This window comes from Lathyrus oleraceus, chromosome 7, assembly GCF_024323335.1.
Source record: "Lathyrus oleraceus cultivar Zhongwan6 chromosome 7, CAAS_Psat_ZW6_1.0, whole genome shotgun sequence".
Classification (NCBI taxonomy): domain Eukaryota; kingdom Viridiplantae; phylum Streptophyta; class Magnoliopsida; order Fabales; family Fabaceae; genus Lathyrus; species Lathyrus oleraceus.
The window spans coordinates 473,409,394-473,420,384 of NC_066585.1; positions in this window are offsets into that span (position 1 = coordinate 473,409,394).

Consider the following 10,991-nt stretch of genomic DNA (forward strand, 5'->3'; position numbering starts at 1 on the left):
AATTATGTAATATATTATTGTATTACACTTTATCTAAAATATGTTAAAATAAATGTTGCAGTGAATAAGATGACTTTATTATTCAAATTATGAAAATATATTAAAATAAGCGTTACACTTTGTATGTTACCCAAAATACGTTAATATTGTTTTCTTTTAAGTAATAAAATATTATGTTACCCAAAATACGTTAATATTGTTTTCTTTTAAGTAATAAAATATTATGTTACCCAAAATTTCCACCAATTTATTAATTAATATTTCGTTCAACTAATTATTTTAATAATTAATTAATAATTAAATTATTATAGTATGTCAGTCCATTAAATCAATATAAGTTGTGAACATCACACCCCCATTAAATCAGTTGTGGATTCTGTTTGTTGCACTTTGTTTAGGCTGTTACCTAAATATATAGGTGGTCTTTTGTCCGAAGGTACTCATATGAAATTTTGTCTCTTTTAATTATTAATTAATTATTAAAATAACTTCTATAATGTTTGTCCCGTCCAAATAATTATGTGAAAGGTATTTTAAATAATTTGTCCGAAGATACTAATTAGTAAAACGTGGTTATTAAAAATAACCGGTACATGAGTACCTAAATATATGAACATAGAAAGTGGTACTGATTTCTTAATGCTTTTTATTAATATAATATAGAGTTTATAAATTAGGAACTATTAAAAACATCATAATTATAAACGTCTAAACATCAATAAATAATGGGTTATTTTAAACGTTTTAATTACAGAAAAAGAATTATTAAACACGTTTTATAAACTCTGTGTAAATAATCATAATTATACGTAATTGGTTATTTTAAACATTTTAATTAAAACGTAATAATTAAAAACATCATAATTATAATTAATTAGTATACCACTATATAGAAGTTACTATTTTGTTAATGCTTTTTCTATAATAATTACACGTTTTATAAAGTAACTTCTATAATGTTTGTCCCGTTCATATATTTTTACATATAAGAAGTCATAAAAGGTGTAACTTTATAACTTTATAACTCCTATAATGTTTACATGTGATATTTACATGAGTACCTAAATATATGAACATCACAGCTTTTGAAAAAGTGTTAATATGACAAATCTCACACCATAAACTTTGAACCTTATTTCTTTTTGTTAATGCACTTTTCTTTTTCACTTTCACAATTGCAGAATGGAGGACTATAAATAAGTGAAAAAAGTTGATTATATAAATATGAACGAATCCTAACGAAAATTCCAGTGTTGCTTTCGAAACACATAAAGCAAAGAAGTCATAAATAGAAGTTAGAATTTCATGTACCTTCAAGAAGTTTCTGGCAAGGCAGTTCAATCGCGAAGGTTGGCCGTTGGATGTATCAGCGGTGATGTCGGAAGTTCAACGGTGATGTCGGAAGTTCAGCGGTGCTTTTGGTTGTTGTTGTAACCGGAGGAAATGAAAAAAATGAAAATCGTGAATGTTCGTAGGATCGTTGTTGGTGGTGGTTCACGTGAGAGATGAAGGTTTATGTTATGGTGAAAGATAAATATGGTTGGTAATTGTTTTTGTAACAGCCAATAATAAGAACATTGATATTGAGAAGTTAAGGAAATATTTTGGTGATGTCACAGAAACTCCCATTTACACTTGAATTTTATGTGTGTAGCCAATGCATCCATTATTTAAAATTAAACTGTCATTTCCTATATGTTGTAACTGCTATTCCTATTTTGTAGCAGTTAAAATTTGATAATATGAATAAAATGTGAGAAGTTATAAAGTGAAATATTTTGTTAAACTGTTCCATAAGTGTAGGATGGTATGAGTGCCACATATTATTATTATTGGACAAAAAGAATTAAAAAATCTAAGGGTAAAATCGGGAGAAAAATAGGCCCCTCCAAATAGGTGTATCCCCTTTATATATAGGTATAGATGAATCAGCGGTGATGTCGGAAGTTCAACGGTGATGTCGGAAGTTCAGCGGTGCTTTTGGTTGTTGCTGTAACCGGAGGAAATGAAAAAAATGAAAATCGTGAATGTATGTAGGATCGTTGTTGGTGGTGGTTCACGTGAGAGATGAAGATTTATGTTATGGTGAAAGATAAATATGGTTGCTAATTGTTTTTGTAGCAGCCAATAATAAGAACATTGATATTGAGAAGTTAAGAAAATATTTTGGTGATGTCACAGAAACTCCTATTTACACTTGAATTTTATGTGTGTAGCCAATGCATCCATTATTTAAAATTAAACTGTCATTTCTTATATGTTGTAACTGCTATTCCTATTTTGTAGCAGATAAAATTTGATAATAGGAATAAAAACCTGAGAAGTTATAAAGTGAAATATTTTGTTAAACTGTTCCATAATCGGAGGATGGTATGAGTGCCACATATTGTTATTATTATTGGATAAAAAGAATTAAAAAATCTAAGGGTAAAATCGGGAGAAAAATAGGCCCCTCCAAATAGGTGTATCCCCTTTATATATAGGTATAGATGAATCAGCGGTGATGTCGGAAGTTCAACGGTGATGTCTGAAGTTCAGCGGTGCTTTTGGTTGTTGCTATAATCGGAGGAAATGAAAAAAATGAAAATCGTGAATGTTCGTAGGATCGTTGTTGGTGGTGGTTCACGTGAGAGATGAAGGTTTATGTTATGGTGAAAGATAAATATGGTTGCTAATTGTTTTTGTAGCATCCAATAATAAGAACATTGATATTGAGAAGTTAAGGAAATATTTTGGTGATGTCACAGAAACTCCCATTTACACTTGAATTTTATGTGTGTAGCCAATGCATCCATTATTTAAAATTAAAAAATCTAAGGGTAAAATCGGGAGAAAAATAGGTCACTCCAAATAGGTGTATCCCTTTATAGAATTTTTTTTTTAAATATCCAAAATTTTAAAAAAAATTTCAAAATTAACCATTTTTTCAAAAAAATTACACAAATGGGCAAAATTTGCCCTAATTGTGTACATAGGCGCCACCCTAGTTGGCGCCTACCCTTAATGGGTAGGGCAAGTCGCCACTAGGGGTGGCGCCTATGCCCAATCCCTTTTTTTTTTTTTTTTTTTTTTTTTTTTTTAAATGTTTTATTAATTTTTTTTTTTAATTTTTTTTTTTTAAATATTAGATATTTGATAAATATTATTTTTATAAATTATATTAATTTATATTAACACTTATATATAAATAAAATTATTACAAGATATATATATATTAATTTATATATATATTAATTATATATATATATATATATATTAATTTAATTTATAAACAATTAATATTATACACATTTAATTAATATATATAAATATTTATTTACAAGATATATATATATATATATATATATATATATATATATATATATATATATATATATATATATATATTAATTTATATATATATTAATTTAATTTATAAGTAAATAATATTATTTATAAATTTTTGGGAGAATTAGGGTTAGGTAGACTGGTGTACAACCCAGATCTTTTCCTATAAATAAAGTGTTATTTCCTTGCATTTTCTTCAACACTGTTTCCTACCACCTTCTGTATCAAGTTGAGTTCATGGCATCCCCAAGACCGTCGTCATGGCAGCGAACATCATCAAGGCGCCCGGATCCTGAACCAGTAATCTTAAAAAGGGATGGGCATGTTATTTTCTCGCCTTTGAAACCCCCAATGGAGATGAAATTTTGGAACATCCGTTCGTTGGACCAACTAAAAAGGTCCTTGATGTCTTGGTTAGAGGGAGATTACCAACCTGGTGAAGTCATCAGAAGGATTCAGAGGCTTAGAACAAGGTTCTCATTTGAAACTGGAGAAACGATACGCTGGTGGGTTGAAGTTGAAAGCGACATTGATTGCATCCAAATGATGCATGGATCAGACGACATAGTGTTAACAGTTGTAATTTCTTAGATTTTAATGGTTGTTTGTCATGTTGTTGTTGTATTTGTTATTGTTCTAGTACTTGTTCTTGTTTTAGTACTTGTTTTTGTTCCAGTATTTGTTTTTGTTTTAGTAATTGGTGTTGTAATGTTAGATGTTTGTGTTTGTTGTTCAAGTGTCATCTTCTATTTGGAATAAAAAGTAAACTTTAATTTAAAATGATTTTGGTACACAGATTTATGAAAGTGAAAACTAAGTTGTGGAACTAGATCCACGATATGGACATTTGTTCTTATTATGCCCTAGTTGTCTACATATGCTACACTTCCTCTGCATTTTCTCTGCGACGTCCATTTCAGTTCTAATGCGCCTGCTATTTGGGCGACCACTTTTATTCCGCCGCATCGATTCGTTGTGCCAAACAATTTCCCCGTCATACTCTGGCCAATACGCCTCCAATGCTACCACCGGAAAGGGATTGTCGTATACATTGAGCAATGTTGCAACTTTGTAGATTGGAGACACTAGCGATAATGCATCGAAGTGGCTGTGTGAACACGCTGCAATGACATGGGAACAAGGCATACGATACGCCTGAAATTGACCACAGTCGCACCAACGGTCTGGTATTAGGACCCTATACTCTTGTCTGGGCAGCCCTTGGTTGTGGTCAATTGTTTCCTTGACACTGAAAGTGTGGCCATGGCGGTCGAACTCCGTAACCCGATGGCTGCTGGCTTTGGCAGATTCCTGCCTCATAAACTTCATGCAGGCTTCACTATAAACTTGACTCGTCTGCAACACTTCATTCCAGCGCCTACCCCTTGTTACGAACAACGTTGCCATCCGAAAATAGGTCGCACTCACCAATGCGGTTACCGGGAGGTTACGTATGCCCTTAAACACGCCGTTCATTGATTCCACAAGATTTGTTGTCATGTGGCCCCACCTCACCCCATCGTCGTACGATCTAGTCCACTTCGCTCTGTCGATATTATCAATCCACCTCCCTGCATCAGAATTTGCCAACACTATTTCCCGGCGATAGTATTGGAATCCAGGCTGGTTTAATGCGTACCCCGCGTTTATCAAATGTTGCTTCAAAAAGTTATCCTTGAACTCCCGCATAAAATTTTGTGCAATATGCCTGATGCAGTAGACATGGGTAGACGGGGGGTCATGCCAGCCATTTGCTGGATTATTGTATGCACTGTCTATTGAGGCGTGTCTGTCAGAAATAATGCAGATGCCAGCTTGTGGAGTCACGTGCGTTCGAAGATTCTTAAGGAAGAAACTCCAACCAGCTGCCGTTTCTCCTTCCACCAATGCAAAGGCTATTGGGAAAATATTTGAATTGCCATCTTGTGCGACCGCCATCAGTAACGATCCTTTGTATTTCCCATACAGCCAAGTTCCATCGACTTGAACAAGTGGTTTGCAGAATGTGAACCCGATGATGCATGGACGGAATGCCCAGAAAAGTCTATGGAAAATTCCATTACCTTCTAGACGAGTTCCGTCAGGGGATTGTGCAGGCAAGGTCTCCATTATAGTAACCGTCCCAGGTGAATACAATCGTAGTGCAGCCAGGTAGCGTGGTAGTTGTTTGTATGATTCCTCCCAGTTACCGTACACCAGTTCAATTGCCTTGGTTTTTGCTAACCAAGCCTTTCTGTATGACGGTGTATATTTGAAAACAGCCACACAATGGGAGATAATTGTTTTGACCTTCAGTGACGGGTCAGCCTCAACTAGAGGTAATATGGAATGGCAGATCATGTCATGGCTAAGTTTGCGATGATCCTGTGCCATGTTGGTGTTGACGCAAATGTGAGCTTGAGATATTGACCCTATCACCCACGCGTTATGCTTCTTCTTGTACGATGCCATCAACCTATATCCACACTCCGGATTTTTGCATACAATAACGTATCTTTCCGGATTTGATTTGATAACATCGAAGTCAACACAATTTTTCAAGTGCCAGTTCTTTATTGCTAACAGACACTCTTCCTTGGTCCGAAATTGGTCACCCTTCTTTAAGTCCTCATCAGACCTCATATATGGGTTGTAGAACATATCTGATGAGGGCTCATCCTCGCCCAAGTTAAGTGTTGTGAAGTGCGCAGGAGGTGAGTAGCGTTGCGCTATAGGTATTTGAGGTTGGTCTTCGTCTTCAGAATGACGGTTCACCAAGTCATCAACCACGTCTTCAGCATCATCAACCACATCGTCTTCAACGTGGTGCTCAGCATCTTGTTCGTCATCAATCACAGGATCAATAACCTGTGATTGAATATTCTGAGTTGGTTGAGGTTGTTCCAACACAATGTACAACACTATGTAGTCGTAACCAGAGTACTCATGGTTACGAAGCATGTATTGTGTCTCCATGTCATTTTGAATCAATGACTTATAAAACTTGACAGAGTTGTTTTCTGAAAAAAAAGGTTGTTGATAAAAAATTTGGGACACGGGTTGTCTTAGTTTGGACTCAATCTTCCTTTTCAGATAAGAGAAGTCAGCTCCTCTATTTAGACAAAACCGAGTGCATTCGGTGTTTCTAAATAGGAAGCCAGACATATCACATTCATAAGTCTCACCGTTGACGTGAGCTTTGACTTTGTATTGTGAAGAAGATGACATGTTTTGTGAAGACATTGTGAAGGTTTTGTGAAGGTTTTGTGAAGGTTTTGTGAAGGTTTTGTGAAGGTTTTGTGAAGGTTTTGTGAAGATATTGTCAAGGTGTTGTGAAGATTGCTGTGAAGATATTGTGAATCCCTTTGAAAATGTGTGTGAATATTTATACTGCAAGAATCTTACTGAAGATTGCTGTGAAGATATGTGTGTGAAGATTGCTGTGAAGATATTGTGAATACCTCAGAGATTCCCACGCATGCCTTACACGTGTCACACCCTTGAATGCAACACTCCCACCTAGTCTGTACTAATGCATGCCAACCTATCCACCTATAGCCTGAACCTAGTCTCAGAGATTCCCATGCATGCCTGTTCCCCATCAAGTCTTCACCACCAAGTCTCAGAGATTCCCACGCATGCCTGTTCCCCATCATGTCTTCACCACCAAGTCTCAGAGATTCCCACGCATGCCTGTTCCCCATCAAGTCTTCACCACCAAGTCTCAGAGATTCCCACGCATGCCTTACACGTGGACAGCTTCTGCTTGTGGCTTTGTTCTATTATGCATCATAGTAACAAATTATGCTAATGTAAATGTGTTCGAGAAATATATTTAGACACCAAAATATTGATATCAGTTATTGTTTTATTTTATTTTTTTCATTCCAATCAAATAAACTTTTGGTGAATTTTAAGATCGATTACCCATAACCACCTAGTCTGCACCAATGCATGCCAACACTACCACCTAGTCTGCACCTATTTTGCAAGATTCCCATGCATGCCTTCCACGTGTCACACCTTTGCATCATCAGATTCCACCAAGTCTTCCCCAAGACAAGACAAATCCCACCTAGTCTGCACCAATGCATGCCAACACTACCAACTAATAAATATTTGAAAGTGCACGCGTACACGACAATAATAAATATTTGAAAGTCAAATTTCAACCGTTAAATAAATTATTGGGGGATATCAAAGCTAAAATTGGATTCTACTATCTCTGTGACACTTAACTTCTCATCTGACCTGTACCGTGTGACACCTATTCTGCAAGATTCCCATGCATGCCTCACACTTGTCACGTTTCTGCGTCATCAGATTCCACCAAGTCTTCCCCAAGACAAGACAACTCCCACCTAGTCTGCACCTATGCATGCCAACACTGCCACGTAGTCTGCACCTATTCTGCAAGATTCCCATGCATGCCTCACACTTGTCACGTTTCTGCGTCATCAGATTCCACCAAGTCTTCCCCAAGACAAGACAACTCCCACCTAGTCTGCACCTATGCATGCCAACACTGCCACGTAGTCTGCACCTATTCTGCAAGATTCCCACGCATGCCTCACACTTGTCACGTTTCTGCATCATCAGATTCCACCAATGCATGCCAACACTACCACGCATCCCTTACACTTGTCACATTTTTGCATATTCAGTTTACTTGAAAAAGAGTATAAATAGAGGGTCATTCTTGCAAGTTTTCATCTACCACTAACACTTTTATTCAGAGAACTCAGGCGAAACTTCTCATCCACCAAGCTTCTTCCTACATTGCAGTCATGTCGCTTCTTACCATGGGCCAAGAACACAGAGGAACTAGGGCAAACATTGCCTCATTCGTAAGTTTTTCTTGAACATTGCCTCTTTCGTATGTTTGTAGTTAGTTTTTTAAAAGTCCAATATAATAATTTTTTATATTGTTTGTTTTTAAAGGATCCCAAGAAATTTCGTCAACGTTCACACCCAATGCCTTATCCAGACCCATGGTGCGTACCTTACATAGAGCGTGCGGGTTTCGGTCATGTAATGCATGTCGTAAATGCCACCATTGATGCCAAATTCATTTTGGCTCTGTGTGAACGTTGGAGACCTGAGACACACACCTTTCACCTACCAACAGGTGAATGTACCGTCACATTAGAGGACGTGTACATGCTTTTAGGTCTTAGAATAGATGGTAAGCCTGTCACCGGAAATGTTCAACAGCCTAACCAAATATGTGTTCAGATGTTGGGGGTAGATCTGGTCGAGGGTGAGGGGTCTGCCAAAGCAAGGGGTCAGGGTATTAAATTATCTAGCCTACAATTGTACCACGACTCCATAACTTTGACTGAGGAATCCTCCGAACAAGAAAAAGTCATAAAAACCCGGGTTTACATTATGCTATTGTTTGGGAACTTGCTATTTCCCGAAGGGACGGGAAATAGCATAAATTTTATGTACTTGAGTTTGCTCGGGGACATTGATAGAATAAGCACATATAGTTGGGGTTCTGCAGTATTAGCATTCCTATATAGCTCTTTGTGTAAAAATGCACAAAATGAGCACTGTACATTTTCCGGATGTGCTTTTTTGCTTCAAACATGGGGGTGGTGGAGATTGCCGAGGCTAGCCCCAGAAAATCCTAATGACTACTCCTTCCCCTACGCAACTAGGTAAATTTATGATCTTATTTCATTTTGTATATATTTATTCTATACATATTTGTAACTAATATTATTTATCTTTTTTTTTAGGTTCCTTACAACCGGACTGGATTACAGTCTTACCCCCAAAAATAAAATTATATTTTATCGTCAACTGTTGGATCGTCTCCGAGCACAGGATGTATTACCACTAAATCACTCAACTTCTAACTGATTTATTAATGTCATGCATTCTCGATAAATAACATATTTACTTTTTTCTTTGCAGTTTATTTGGAGGCCATATTTGGGATTGGAACATCAACCCAACCCCGAAGATGCAGCTGTTTGGACAGCAAAAACGGCCATAATGCGGTTCACCACTGTGGAGATGCACCAAAGTGACCGTGTCAAGCTTCAATTCGGAATGCATCAAGAAATCCCAGGCCCCCCAATGTCTATGGAACCTTGGCATCTAAAAAAAGTCAGCCACCAGTGGTATGCCCAAAATTGGAAGGAATTTGCTAAGGAGTTTCGAAAAATGTGGAAAGACCGTGCCCACTATGTTCTACAATTTCCGGTGGCGCCCAACGAAATGAAGCCGACACGCAAATATGTGGAATGGTATAGAGCAAATACCAATCCAGAAATGATTGTGTCTGACCCGTTCTATTTGGACGATCCCCGTATGCAACAGCCATATTTCCAACAACAACAACCACCACAGTATTCCCAACAACAACAACCACCACCTTATTACCAACAACAACCACCACAACCATTTTACCAACAACAACCACCACCACCTTATTACCAACAACAACCACCACCACCATATTACCAACAACAACAACCACAACACATGTCCACCCCCCAACAAAATCAACAATACATACCACAAACTCAATCCCAATACCATGAAGACTACCAACAACAAACTCAACATTCCCACCACCATCAACAGTCCCAACACCTACCACAATATCAATCCCCCTACTTCCACCAATCCCAACACTTCCAACACGACAATTTCCCAAGCTCTTCCAGTCCTCCACCTAGCCCCGACACGGGTCTACAAGAGGACTACCAACATGACTACTACACACCCCAACAAACATTGCACTTTGGCCAACCCGATTCAACCCTAAACTACCAAAGACCACATTTCGAGGGCGCACCCAACAGTAGTCAGTTTGTCCCACCGAGACAAAGCTTCGAGGGCGCAGAGGGGACCCGTCTTTCCTACAGCACTGAAGGGACTTCGACCCAACCACAACAGCAAGCGGCAAGGGGGCGCGTTAGGGCAAGGGGTGGTAATAGGGAAGCACCACCACCACGTGAACCGTCTAGGCGAGTAACTAGACCTCCCCCGTGCGGATCGTACAAGGGACCGCATCATATGTAATTAATCATATCTTTGTAATATTTGTCTTATCTATTATTTAAATAAAAATATTTTCTGTTTATTATCTTTATATCTTTATCTTTATCTTTAAAAAAATTGTCTATCATATCTTTATACATATATAAATTAATTTATAAATAATATTATTTACTTATAAATTAAATTAATATATATATAAATTAATATATATATAAATTAATATATATATATATATATATATATATATATATATATATATATCTTGTAAATAAATATTTATATATATTAGGATAAATGTGTATAATATTAATTGTTTATAAATTAAATTAATATATATATATATATATATATATATATATATATATATATATATATATATATAATAATATTATATATATAAATTATATATATATATATATCTTGTAATAATTTTATTTATATATAAGTATTAATATAAATTAATATAATTTATAAAAAAAAATATATTTATCAAATATCTAATATTTAAAAAAATAAATTAAAAAAAAAAATTAATAAAACATTTAAAAAAAATAAAAAATAAAAAAAAAAATAAAAAAAAAAGGTTTGGGCATAGGCGCCACTCCTAGTGGCGACTTGCCCTACCCTTTAAGGGTAGGCGCCAACTAGGGTGGCGCCTAAGGGTAAAA